We start from the raw sequence: 12,422 nt of genomic DNA on the forward strand, positions 1-12,422 counted from the left end.
GCAGCAATACAAATACAATGAAAAATCCTGCAGCATATAGCACAGGGCATTGCAATTGCTACAACAGGCAGAGGAGTCATTAAGTGGTTGGCCAAGACCTTCAGCAACTTGCAAGTGGTCCTTGGGGGGAGGGAGTTTGGGAACCACTTCTATAGAGTAGACAATAAGAGCCAACAATCGTTTGTGACTCCACAACACCGAAAGGCTCTTCTGCAGTACCACAATCTTCAATGTCTTTTCATATTTATGTTATAAATACACGATGTTCATTTAGGCCCCATCCGCGCCAGACACATAAAGCGCTGTGATACCACTTCAAATAGTAATGGCATCCCCCAAAGAATCCTGAGATGTGTAATTCACTAAGGGTGCTGAGAGTTGTTACCCCTGCAGAGTTACCATTTCCAGAGTTCCCTGGGAAGAGGGACACTTGTTACACAATTCTGGAAATTGGAGCTCTGCAAGAGGAATAGGGGTCTCTCCTACAAATTCTCAGCACCCTTAACAAAATACACTTCCCAGAATCCTTGAGGGAAGCCATGACTGCTTAAAGTGGTATGATACTGCTATAAATGTATAGTGCAGATGGCATCTCTTGATTGGCCAGGGAATCTAGTTTCTGGGGCTGATGAGAGTCCAGAAACAGCTAGGAGTACAGTTTCCCTAATCCTGTTACAGTGGCTGTCCTGTTAGCATTCCAGCCTGTTCCATTGTACCAAAGCCCACATCAAGGTCTTTAAACACACAGAATGGTATTCAGCCGAGTCATACTTGGAACAGCCCTAGTGAAATGAATGGATGTAAATACCTTAAGTCCATTGCAATATAACACAGAGGACCCAAGTGAAATCATCTCTATGTATGATATTCTTAACAACTTCAAAAGGGGATTGGCGACATTCACAAAGGAGAAGGCTTTTACTCCAAAAGGATTTTAAAAATGCTTTGAGAAAAACACAAACTGGAAATACTGGCATTAATAAGACTGTAACATGGCCACCAACTTGGACAGCTTTAAAAGAGGAACAGACAAATTCATGGAGGATAATTAATGGCGACTAACCCTGATGGCTATGCTTGACCTCCGCTGTCGGAGGCCGTATGCTTCTGAATGCCCATTGTGGGAAACCACAGGAAGGGAGAGTGCTGTTGCCCTCTTGTCCTGCTTACAAACTTCCCTCTGGGGCATCTGGTTGGCCACTGGGACAACAGGATGCTGGACTAGATGGGCTGACCTCATCCAGCAGGGCTCTTCTCATGTTTATCAGTACACACAAAAATTAAAAATGCTTGTTGCAAGGGGGGGGGGGACTTATGAAGAATTGGAAATAAGTTATGCATAAAAACAGTCTCTAGGGATATTAGAATATCTTTGGGGTACAGGTTATAGTCAAATGTTAATGTGTTAATTTGAAAGAAGGTTATTAGAAAGTGCTGCATCAGTGGCATTTCTCACTATGAAAAATACAGTAGGGCCCCACTCATATGGCGGGTTATGTTCCAGACCCCCGCCTAAAAGCAAAACCCTCTGAAAAGCGGAACTGCGTCCATAAAATAGTCCCTGATGCCCGAAAAACGCTGTAAAAGTGGAACAAGCGCCATATGAGCGGGGCCTTACTCTAATTGAAAACTGCCATATTAGCGGAATGCTGAAAAGTGGGGCCCTACTGTACATCAAGTCTCTTTTTTTAAATGATGCATGTTAGAAATGCTGAGTGCCAGTTTGGGAGTTCTGTCTGTGGTGTTCATAAGGAAATACTGGAAAAGCATAAAGGAACAGCAAATGAAACCCTATTTGGATGCCCCCTGGACCCATACACACACTAGGCAAAAAAAACAACAAGAAGATTGACTCTTGTATAGGCTGGTCACTTCAGGAAATGCATTTGCAACATACAGAGTGGAAAACTAGCCACCCAGAACCGGCTACAGGAACGACCAATTCTGAAAAGTGAAAAAGGGTGAAATATTTGGATGTTATTTTATTTCTGATTGCCCTTGCTTCTTGACTTTGGAAGGAGAAAGAACTATGTACTTATAACAGTAGCCTGCCACTTTCATTTGCTGTGAGGAGGGGGGAAAGGACAATCTCTATCCATTTGCCAAATTAAAAGGAACTGGAACATCTGGTATTTCTTGTAAGCATGAGAAATTCCACACATTTACATGCACACAGGTACACATACAACAAAGGACTGGATGCATGTGATGCGCTTGAGCAGAAATGGAGGTCTTTTAAAAAGTATTGGTGGAGGGGGGTTCCTAAAAAAAATAATGAATAAGCAAGTACTGGCTGCCTTAAGGTCAAAGGAACCTATTAGAGCAGGGGTTCCCAAACTGGTCTGAACCACCAATGGTCTGCAAGCTTCATTCAGGTAGTCCACCGTGTGTCTGTGGAATTGCAGTTGAAGACAGGAGAGATGGCACATGCATCACATGAAATATTCATATTGATTTTTGACTGTATTTTTGTTGCTTCTTTTATTTCTTACTATTGTTTTACAGTTTGAATTCTACAGCATCTAGTGGAGGGCATTACAATGGCTCCAACAGGCAGAAGAATCATTAACTGATATGCCAAGACCTTCAGCAATTTTCAAATAGTCCATGGGGGGGAAAGTTTGGGGACCTCTGGCCTTGAGACTTTTAAAAGAGGCTCCTAAAAGGATTTGCTGTCTGTATGTGTTTCACCAGAGCTGGTATAGCACAGTGGGGAGGAGAGCCTGGCTGGGAGTCCAGAGTCAGTGAGTTCAAATCCCCACTCATGTTTCCTGGGTGTCAAGGGCCAGCTAAAAATCACCCCCACAGTGAGTGGCTCAGGGGTTACATGCCCTGCCACCTGTGCAGCTGTGGGCAAGCTGCAGAGCCCCAAGGAGCCCAGTTGCCCCCCAGCTGGCAGTTGCGGACAAGGAAGGGGCTGGCTTGTGCAGCTGTGGCAAGCTGAGCAGGCTCTAGCCAGCTGGGAAGGACTAGCTTCAGAGGGAGGCAATGGGAAACCCCCTCTGAATACGGCTTACCATGAACACCCTATTCATAGGGTCACCATAAGTTGGGGTTGACTTGAAGGCAGTTCATTTCCATTTTTCATGTGTTTCACTATTAATTTGGGGGAAGAATTCTTCATGATTAACAAGTTTGCTGTGAGCATTGTCTTCGGTAAAGTCCTGTCTAACATACAGAAACACCCCCCCATCATCATCACCATCTTTAATGGCACCCTCAGTCTCTCCCCAAAAGGCAGACTAGGATTGGATGTAGCATGGGATGCTGTTCAGAGTTCCACTCAGCCACTCCCTTTCCCATTTACTCGATTTCATACCCCCCTTCTTGCTGTTCTCCCAATCCCCTTTCTTTTCTGGTCCCACTTCTGTGGCCATTGACCATGCTCAATTTTCACTGGGATCTCAAGGGGGGAAATTGAGGAAAGAAAATAAAAATAGAGGTTCAAAGTTTAAATTGCTGTAACCCAGCATCGTATCTTGTGATGGATCAGTAAGAAAATGAATTGTTTTATTATTGTAATCATTAGTACTAGTAATAACAACAGCCACAACGTCCATACCAGTTGCTCGAATCTGCAGGAGGGGAGAGTGTTCTTGTGCTCAAGTCCTGCTTGGGCATCTGATTGGCCACTATGAGAACAGGTTGCTGGACTAGATGAGCCACTGAGCAGCCAGGCTCTTCTTAGGTTCTTACCTGCACTGTGCAGAGTGCAATTTCTTCACCCACTATTCTGTTTCTTGAGTACCTTTCAGCAAGATCTCTGACATATCTAATTCAGCACTACATCCTGCCACTTCTTTGTCCCAAAGTACACAGTCCAACAGCATTACATACACCTGTTTTTATCTGATTTTATTACTCTGAGGTCCCTGCAGAAGAGCCCCGTCATTGAATTGAAAACCTTTTACTGTATTGCTTCAGAATTAACCTGTGTCGATAGAAGTGGGGAAAGGGAATCTTATTTGGGGTGAGATGAACTTGGAAAGCATATATTGTGGTGGTAGTGGGCCTTGTCTTGGAGGACTTCTAGGCCTCTTAAACAGTTGTGGGATAGAAAATCAACAGGTGAAGTCTGCCCTCAGTCACTGAAAGGTGTCACATGTTGATCTTGAAACAGTTGTGATCGCAGAAATTCGGTAGTGTCACTGGAAGACTTGAACTGCTGTTGAATTCCTGGACCTTGAAAAAGTTGCATAGCAGACAGCAATTCAACAAGTGAAGCCTTTCCTCCTCCACTGCAAATGTTTTGCCTGTTGATCTCCTGGGCCTTGGAAGAGTTACACAGTAGGGCGAAATTCAACAGAATACGCCTCCCCCGTTCAGCTGGTTAATCTTTTGCGTGCTCTGCCCACGAGGTTAAAGCGATAGCGCACATACCAGAGTGGTCAATAAGGAAGCCAGTTTCTCAAGCTGCTCTTCCTGCAATGAATAGGAGCCGCCAACCAATAAAGGCAGAGGTGGGCAGGAAGGGGAGGTGGACCTGGGCAGCCAATCAGAAAATTTCTCGTGACAGCACCAAACACGTGGATGAGATCTCCGCTCTGTGGTAGCCGATGCCTACCAATAACGGGCGTGGAAGATATATGGGCGGCTCTGGCGAGCACACCGCTTCGGAAATATTTATATGGGGGTTGGGCATATTGGCCTGATTGGATTCCAGATTATGCTGGTACCGCCCCCCTCGGCCAATTTACTGGCCCTCTTGGGTAGGTTGCTGGCATCCAATAAAAGGTAGAGCGGGCGCGTGGAGAAGAGTCAACCAATGGGAGGAGGCGGAACGTGGCGGAGGAGTTTAAATCTGAGCGTTTACCGCGCTGTTCTCTAGGTATCCTAGCAACGACGCCAGCTCTGCAGTGCTGAGTGGGAGACAAGATTCACTTTGTTGTTGTTATGCGCCTTCAAGTCGATTACGACTTATAGCGACCCCATGAATCAGTGACCTCCAATAGCATCTGTCACGAACCACCCTGTTCAGATCTTGTAAGTTCAGGTCTGTGGCTTCCTTTATGGAATCAATCCATCTCTTGTTTGGCTTTCCTCTTTTCCGACTCCCTTCTGTTTTTCCCAGCATTATTGTCTTTTCTAGTGAATCATGTCTTTTCATTATATGTCCAAAGTATGATAACCTCAGTTTCATCATTTTCGCTTCTAGTGATAGTTCTGGTTTGATTTGTTCTAACACCCAATTATTTGTCTTTTTTTTGCAGTCCATGGTATGCGCAAAGCTCTTCTCCAACACCACATTTCAAATGCACTGATTTTTCTCTTATCCACTTTTTTCACTGTCCAACTTTCACATCCATACATAGAGATCAGAAATACCATGGTCTGAATGATCCTGACTTTGGTGTTCAGTGATACATTTTTACATTTGAGGACCTTTTCTAGTTCTCTCACAGCTGCCCTCCCCAGTCCTAGCCTTCTTCTGATTTCTTGACTATTGTCTCCATTTTAGTTAATGACTGTGCCGAGGCATTGATAATCCTTGACAAGTTCAATGTCCTCATTGTCAACTCTAAAACTACATAAATCTTCTCTTGTCATTACTTTAGTTTTTTTTTTTTTACAATAATTTTTATTCAAATTTTCATAAAACATAGAAAACAAAATCATAAAACATTCAAAGACAAAAAACAAAACAAAACAAAAATGATTAAACAAAAAATAAAATAAAATGTTGACTTCCCATTTGTCACATATCAAATCAGTTATAGGTCTACAATATATAACAATCCTGTCTCTTAAATCATATTATAAAATCACTTTCCTCCAGTAGTTATCTTAATTAATCATCAAATCTCATAAACATTACTTTATTCTTTCCACAAAAAGTCAAAGAGAGGTTTCAATTCTTTAAGAAATATATCTATCAATTTTTCTCCAAATAAACATGTCAATTAATCCATCTCGTTAATAATTATAATAATCTTATTGTCATAATCATAGTCCAAATAAACATTTCGATTAATCCATCTCATCAGAATCTGTTAGGTCCAATAATTTCAATAGCCATTATTCCATTATCCCTATTAGTTCCATCTTCCATCTTCAATAGTCCTGTTAAGTCCAGTAATTTCAGTGTCCAATCTTCCATTATCAGTATTCCATAATAATCTTGCTGTTGTAGCCATAGTCATATGATAAGAGTCTGATGGGAATTTCCTCTATCCCAAATATTTTCTTGCCATCCATTCTGAATAAGTTGCTGAAACATTGTTGTAAATTCATATCTGTGTTCTTCTTTTTTAGAAAATGCACTGGCTCATCTCTTAAGAGTTTTTCCATTGTCACATGACTGCAGTTAATTCCATAGATTTTCTCTATATCAAGCTCCATCACATCATTCCAGTCCAGAAGATTATCCAAGCCATTGATAACTTTATCTCTAATATCTTCATTAATTTCTTCAGAGATAACGTTAAATTCCAAACAGTAGATTTTATTTCTAAAATCCATAAACTCCAGATCTTTTTCCAATTCCACATTTGTTCCAATCTCCAGGGCTTGTATCTTCCCTTTATTTTTTCTTTTCTCATCTCTGATCTCATTCTCCTCTCTCACAGGGTCCCCTATTTCTTTAAACTCCTGCGTCATTTTGCTCAGTTCAATTTTCAGCTCCTTACTACCCTGTCGCAGGGTTTGTTTCGTTATCTCAATCTCATCCATTATTTTCTGAAACATAATTACTTCCAGATTCTCAGCCACTTTCTTGATTGCCATTTTTAAAACCACGAAAACAAAGCAAAACAAAAATAAAGAAGAACCACTTCTTATTTCAGCAACAATTGGGTTAATATTCCAGGCTTGATGACATCACAGTATAAACAGAGCAACCTGCCTTATCTCTCTATGTTCAAGAATGCAAAATAAATTTAGTTCCCAGCATCAAAACAGTTAGTGGCGTCGTGAAGAAGCAGATTCGTCAAAATAAAATAGACCAAAAAGAGAATAGTCCCAGACAATATAATATTCCTCGGAATAGAAATCAGGAATAGAAATCCCTCTTCTGTTTATTATCTTTAGAATGCACTTCCAGGACAGCTTTTTGCCACAGAAACAGAGATAAGCTGTTAATTTCGTGAATAACAGAGAAGAGCTATATCTCACCCAGAAGTTGTCCAAAGCCGATCAATCTGACAAATCTCCTTTTGCTGCAACAATTTAAACCAAGTAAAAAAAATAATAGAAAGAAGGGTGCTTGCCTGTTAGTCCGTTCTCTCTTTCAAGAAAAGATAAACGTATCGCTTAAGCAGATAGAGCTTGTTAGGAAGTCCGTCCGGCATTGTTGGCTGGACCTTATCTCATAAATTAATGAAATCCAGTCCTCCCAACAAAAACAGGCTTTGAGGTTGATCTCTACGTTTCTCCCTGCCCGGGAGAAATTTCATCAGTCAAAAAAAAAAAATGTTCTGACTGATTTATATCTGAATAAGCTTCTTTTGAGGCGGGAGCCCGTCCCAAAAGCAGGCACAAGCGAAGTCACCCTTCCCGGAAGTCGTCATTACTTTAGTTTTTTTGACGTTCAGCTGTAGTCTTGCTTTTTTGCTTTCCTCTTTAACTTTCATCAGCATTCGTTTCAAATCATTACTAGTTTCTGCTAATAGTATGGTATCGTCTGCATATCTTAAGTTATTGATATTTCTCCCTCCAATTTTCACACCTCCTTCATCTTGGTCCAATCCTGCTTTTCGTATGATATGTTCTGCGTACAGATTAAACAAATAGGGTGTAAAATACACCCCTGTCTCACACCCTTTCCGATGGGGAACCAATTGGTTTCTCCATATTCTGTCCTTACAGTAGCCTCTTCTCCAGAGTATAGGTTGTGCATCAGGACAATCAGATGCTGTGGCACCCCCATTTCTTTTAAAGCATTCCATAGTTTTTCATTATCTACACAGTCAAAGGCTTTGCTGTAATCTATAAAGCACAGGGTGATTTTCTTCTGAAATTCCTTGCTCCGTTCCATTATCCAATGTATTTTTGCAATATGATCTCTGGTGCCTCTTCCCTTTCTAAATCCAGCTTGGACGTCTGGCATTTCTCGCTCCATATATGGCAAGAGCCTTTGTTTTAGAATCTTGAGCATTACTTTTCTTGCATGGGATATTAAGGCAATAGTTCGATAATTACTGCATTCCCTGGGATCCCCTTTCTTTGGAATTGGGATGTATATGGAACGCTTCCAGTCTGTGGGCCATTGTTTAGTTTTCCATATATGTTGACAATTTTTTCTCAAAATTTGGATAGATTCAGTCTCAGTAGCTTGTAGCAACTCTATTGGTATGCTATCTGTTCCTGGTGATTTGTTTCTTCCAAGTATTTTAAGAGCAGCTTTCACCTCACATTCTAAAATTTCTGGTTCTTCATCATATGGTTCCTCTGTGAATGAATCTGTCATCCTTGCATCTCTTTTATAGAGTTCTTCAGTGTATTGCTTCCATCTTCCTTTTATTTCATCTCGGTCAGTCAGTGTGTTTCCCTGTTGATTATTCAACATTCCTACTTGTGGTTTAAATTTCCCTTTCATTTCTCTAATCTTTTGGAATAAGGCTCTTGTTCTACCCTTTTTGTTGTCGTCTTCTATTTTTATACAATAACTATTGTAATAGTTCTCTTTGTCCTTACGTACTAGTTGCTGTATTGTTGCATTTAGGGTTCTGACCGTGTTTCTATCTCCTTTTGCTTTTGCTTTCCTTCTCTCTTTAACCATTTTAAGAGTGCCTTCAGTCATCCATTCAGGTCTTTCTCTCTTTTCAATGCTGGGAAAAACAGAAGGGAGTAGAAAAAGAGGAAGAAACAAGAGATGGATTGATTCAAGAAAGGAAGCCACAGACCTGAACTTAAAATATCTGAACAGGGTGGTTTATAACAGATGCTGTTGGAGGTCACTGATTCATAGGGTCGCCATAAATCGAAATCAACTTGAAGGACATAACAACAACGAATAGGTTGGCTCTTTCTTCATGCATCTTAAGTACACACAATTTATGGGGTATTTTTGGACCCCATGGGGTTTCTTCCCCCTGGAAGAAAGTGGTAAGTTGTTGAAATTTGGGGATGTTGTACAGGTTAATATTTCTGACAGAAGAACACCCCTGTTGGTCTACTTATGTGTAAATTACACAATGAGAAGTGGACCCCAGAAGTCAAGCTTAAATGGGTATACAATTTGCTAATTTGTTGTGTGTGTTATGTGCCTGTATTTTCAATGGGTCTGTCCGGCAGAGGACCAGCATTGAATACTGCCCCAACAGCTTATTTTATGTTGCTATTACAAAACCAAGACAGCTTTGAAGGAGCAGGTACTTACCCTACTCAAACTCTTTTTACCAGATTGCCCTTGTATTTACAAGTTAAGCCTCACAAACGCTAATACAGAGGACTTTTGTTGAAGCCTCTCTTTCAACCCCTACTAACCTACTGAAGTGCAGGTCTGTTTTTGCTATCCTCTTCCTGGAATCTTCCTCTGGTTCTCTTACCAGACACCAGAGCCTAGCATTTTAAACTGCGTCTCATTTCTTCCTCAGGGCTGTAGATAGGTTCTCCCCTCATCTCTTCAGCCTGAGACACGTGGGTCGGCTACCTCGGCAAGTCTTTGGCCACCAATCCACTCCGCCTTTTGGGTTTTGTTTGTCATCTTCTGGCTGTCCACCATGAACACCAAGCATCAACTACCATGGACTGATCCTGACTGACCAGTAGCTAGCCACGTACACACTTATTCTGGCCCCACTAGTCTAGCCTCAGCCAATCACACTGTAACCAAGAATTCTAAACCAGCAAGCACCAATCAAAATAGGCATACCTTCTATCCTTCTTCTGCATATTGAGAGTTCTATCTCTGGCCTCTCCTCAACTGTCATTTAAGGTCCCCGAGTGACAGTTAAAGCAGCTTTCACTTGACCTGACCAGACAGAAGACTATCAAACACACTTCAGTGTACATTGTGACACAAATGACAGAATGCATCACACAATACTCAATAGATTTTTATTAAACTTAAATAAAGCACAGTTTAAAGAAATAGGATTTCTTTAACAGGACAAGGTTGGGGTGGTGGTGACAGGGGACACTGGACTAGTCCCCTCAATCACCACCACCCCAACCTTGTCCTGTTGAGTGGTGAGGCCTGAAAGGGGTTTGCAAGCCACACATTTCAAAGCCTTACCTCAGTTAGGAAACCCTGCGTTATCAGGGCTCTCAACTGCAGGAAGACTTGGAAAGCATGTTCAGCTGAGGATGCTTACAGATCTTGCAATTCCAACACAGTTTGATTTTTTAAAATGCCCCTGAATAGAGTTTGAGAAAAGCTTTGTTGAGGCATTTTATATCCAGTGGCACCACAAGGGCTTGCCCTGCTGTTGCCATCCCCTTTCTGACTTCCTGAAAGGGAGACACCTGCGCATATTCAGCAGGCCTTCCTCCACTGTGGACAGTGGCAGGAAGGAGCCATGCATTGTGTCTCCTTAGACATCTCATATAGGAACAGTGGATGGAGGGGACTAAAGGTACAGAGAGCAGAATTGGAGGGCTGTGGGAAAGCATCTTTGGACATTCTCTTGTCTCCTTGAGAAAGAGAGAGCTGAGGGTGGGAACAGTGGACTTTGGAGCATTGGAGCTCTGTGCCTCCACCTATGCTCAGCCTGTATATTTGTAAATAACTGCAAATATTATGAAATGCCAAGAGGGTGCTCTTTCAAGAGGACACTTCTGAGTCAGGTGGACCAATGATCTGACTTCGTATAAGGTAACTTCCTACAAACATAAGAAGGTTGACAAGACCAATCAGGTTTTCTCTCTTCTCTCCCCACACCCCCCAGACACATAATCATAGGGATGCCTGAGTAGGTCTCCGAGGAGATTTAACACATTGATATAAGGCCGTTCATCCAAGAGTTTAGGGGCGGGGACACAGTACTGCAGCTGCTGGCTCTGGTGTCACATGCCCATCCCTGATGGAACATGTGGATATGGAAGGTGAGAAGGATGAGCTGGTGAAGCTCCTCTTTCCACATGTAGACTAAGCATAGGGAAGCAATTATGTAAAATGGAGCTGATGGAAGTTGTACTCCAAAACATCCACAGGGCACCAGGCTGGGGAAAGCTTATGTAAATAGTACTGAAATGTCTCCATTTCAGGATTTCCCTCCAAGCTGGGAAGTTCCTCTGCTTGTAACTGAGCATAGTAGGGTTGCCAGGTTCTTGGTCTGAGACTGATCCTGTATCTTTAGGAGAAGAGAAGGTCAGCCAAGTGCAGGTGTTCTTGCAACACTAATGAGAAAAACCACAAGGTAGAATTCTTCCTTCCCCCTGCCCAACTTTTAAACATACAGAAGACCTCTTGGTTGCCAGGCCCGGTCTCCAAGAGGTCTTCTGTATCTTTAAAAGTTGTGCAGGGGGGAGAATTCCATCTTGTGATTTTTCCCATTACAGTCTTGCAACTCCACCTGCACTTGGCTGACCTTCTCTTCTCCTAAAGATACAGGATCAGTCTCAGGCCATGGACCTGGCAACCCTAGAGCATAGGTTTGCTTCAGATCTTCAAGCAAGGATATCTAGGTTTAGAAAAAAGGTGCAATTGCCCTTGGGATACTGTGTACAGTTCTGGTCACCACACCTCAAAAGGATATTTATGGGGATTATCACTGGCTACTGGCCATGATGGCTATGCTCTGTCTCCACAGTTGGAGCAGAGCTTGGAAAAGTTACTTTTTTTGAACTACAACTCTCATCAGTTCTTTCATAGCTGCCCTCCCCAATCCTAGCCTTCTGATTTCTTGACTATTGTCTACATTTTGATTAATGACTGTGCCCAGGTATTGATAATCCTTGACAAGTTCAATGTCCTCACAGTCAACTTTAAAGTTACATAAATCTTCTGTTGTAATTACTTTAGTCTTCTTGATGTTCAGCTGTAGTCCTGCTTTTGTGCTTTCCTCTAACTTTTATCAGCATTTGTTTCAAATCATTACTGGTTTCTGTTAGTAGTATGGTATCGTCTGCATATCTTAAATTATTGCTATTTCTCCCTCCAATTTCCACACCTCATCTTGGTCCAATTCTGCTTTCCCTATGATACACCCTTTCCAGTTGGGAGCCAATCGGTTTCTCCATATTCTGTCCTTGTGCAGAGTACAAGTTGCGCATCAGGACAATCAGATGCTGTGGCACCCCCTTTTCTTTTAAAGCATTCCATAGTTTTTCATGATCTACACAGTCAAAGGCTTTGCTGTAATCTATAAAGCACAGGGTGATTTTCTTCTGAAATTCCTTGCTCCGTTCCATTATCCAATGTATTTTTGCAATATGATCTCTGGTGCCTCTTCCCTTTCTAAATCCAGCTTGGACGTCTGGCATTTCTCGCTCCATATATGGCAAGAGCCTTTGTTTTAGAATCTTGAGCATTACTTTTCTTG

Source organism: Rhineura floridana, chromosome 3, assembly GCF_030035675.1.
Source record: "Rhineura floridana isolate rRhiFlo1 chromosome 3, rRhiFlo1.hap2, whole genome shotgun sequence".
NCBI lineage: Eukaryota > Metazoa > Chordata > Lepidosauria > Squamata > Rhineuridae > Rhineura > Rhineura floridana.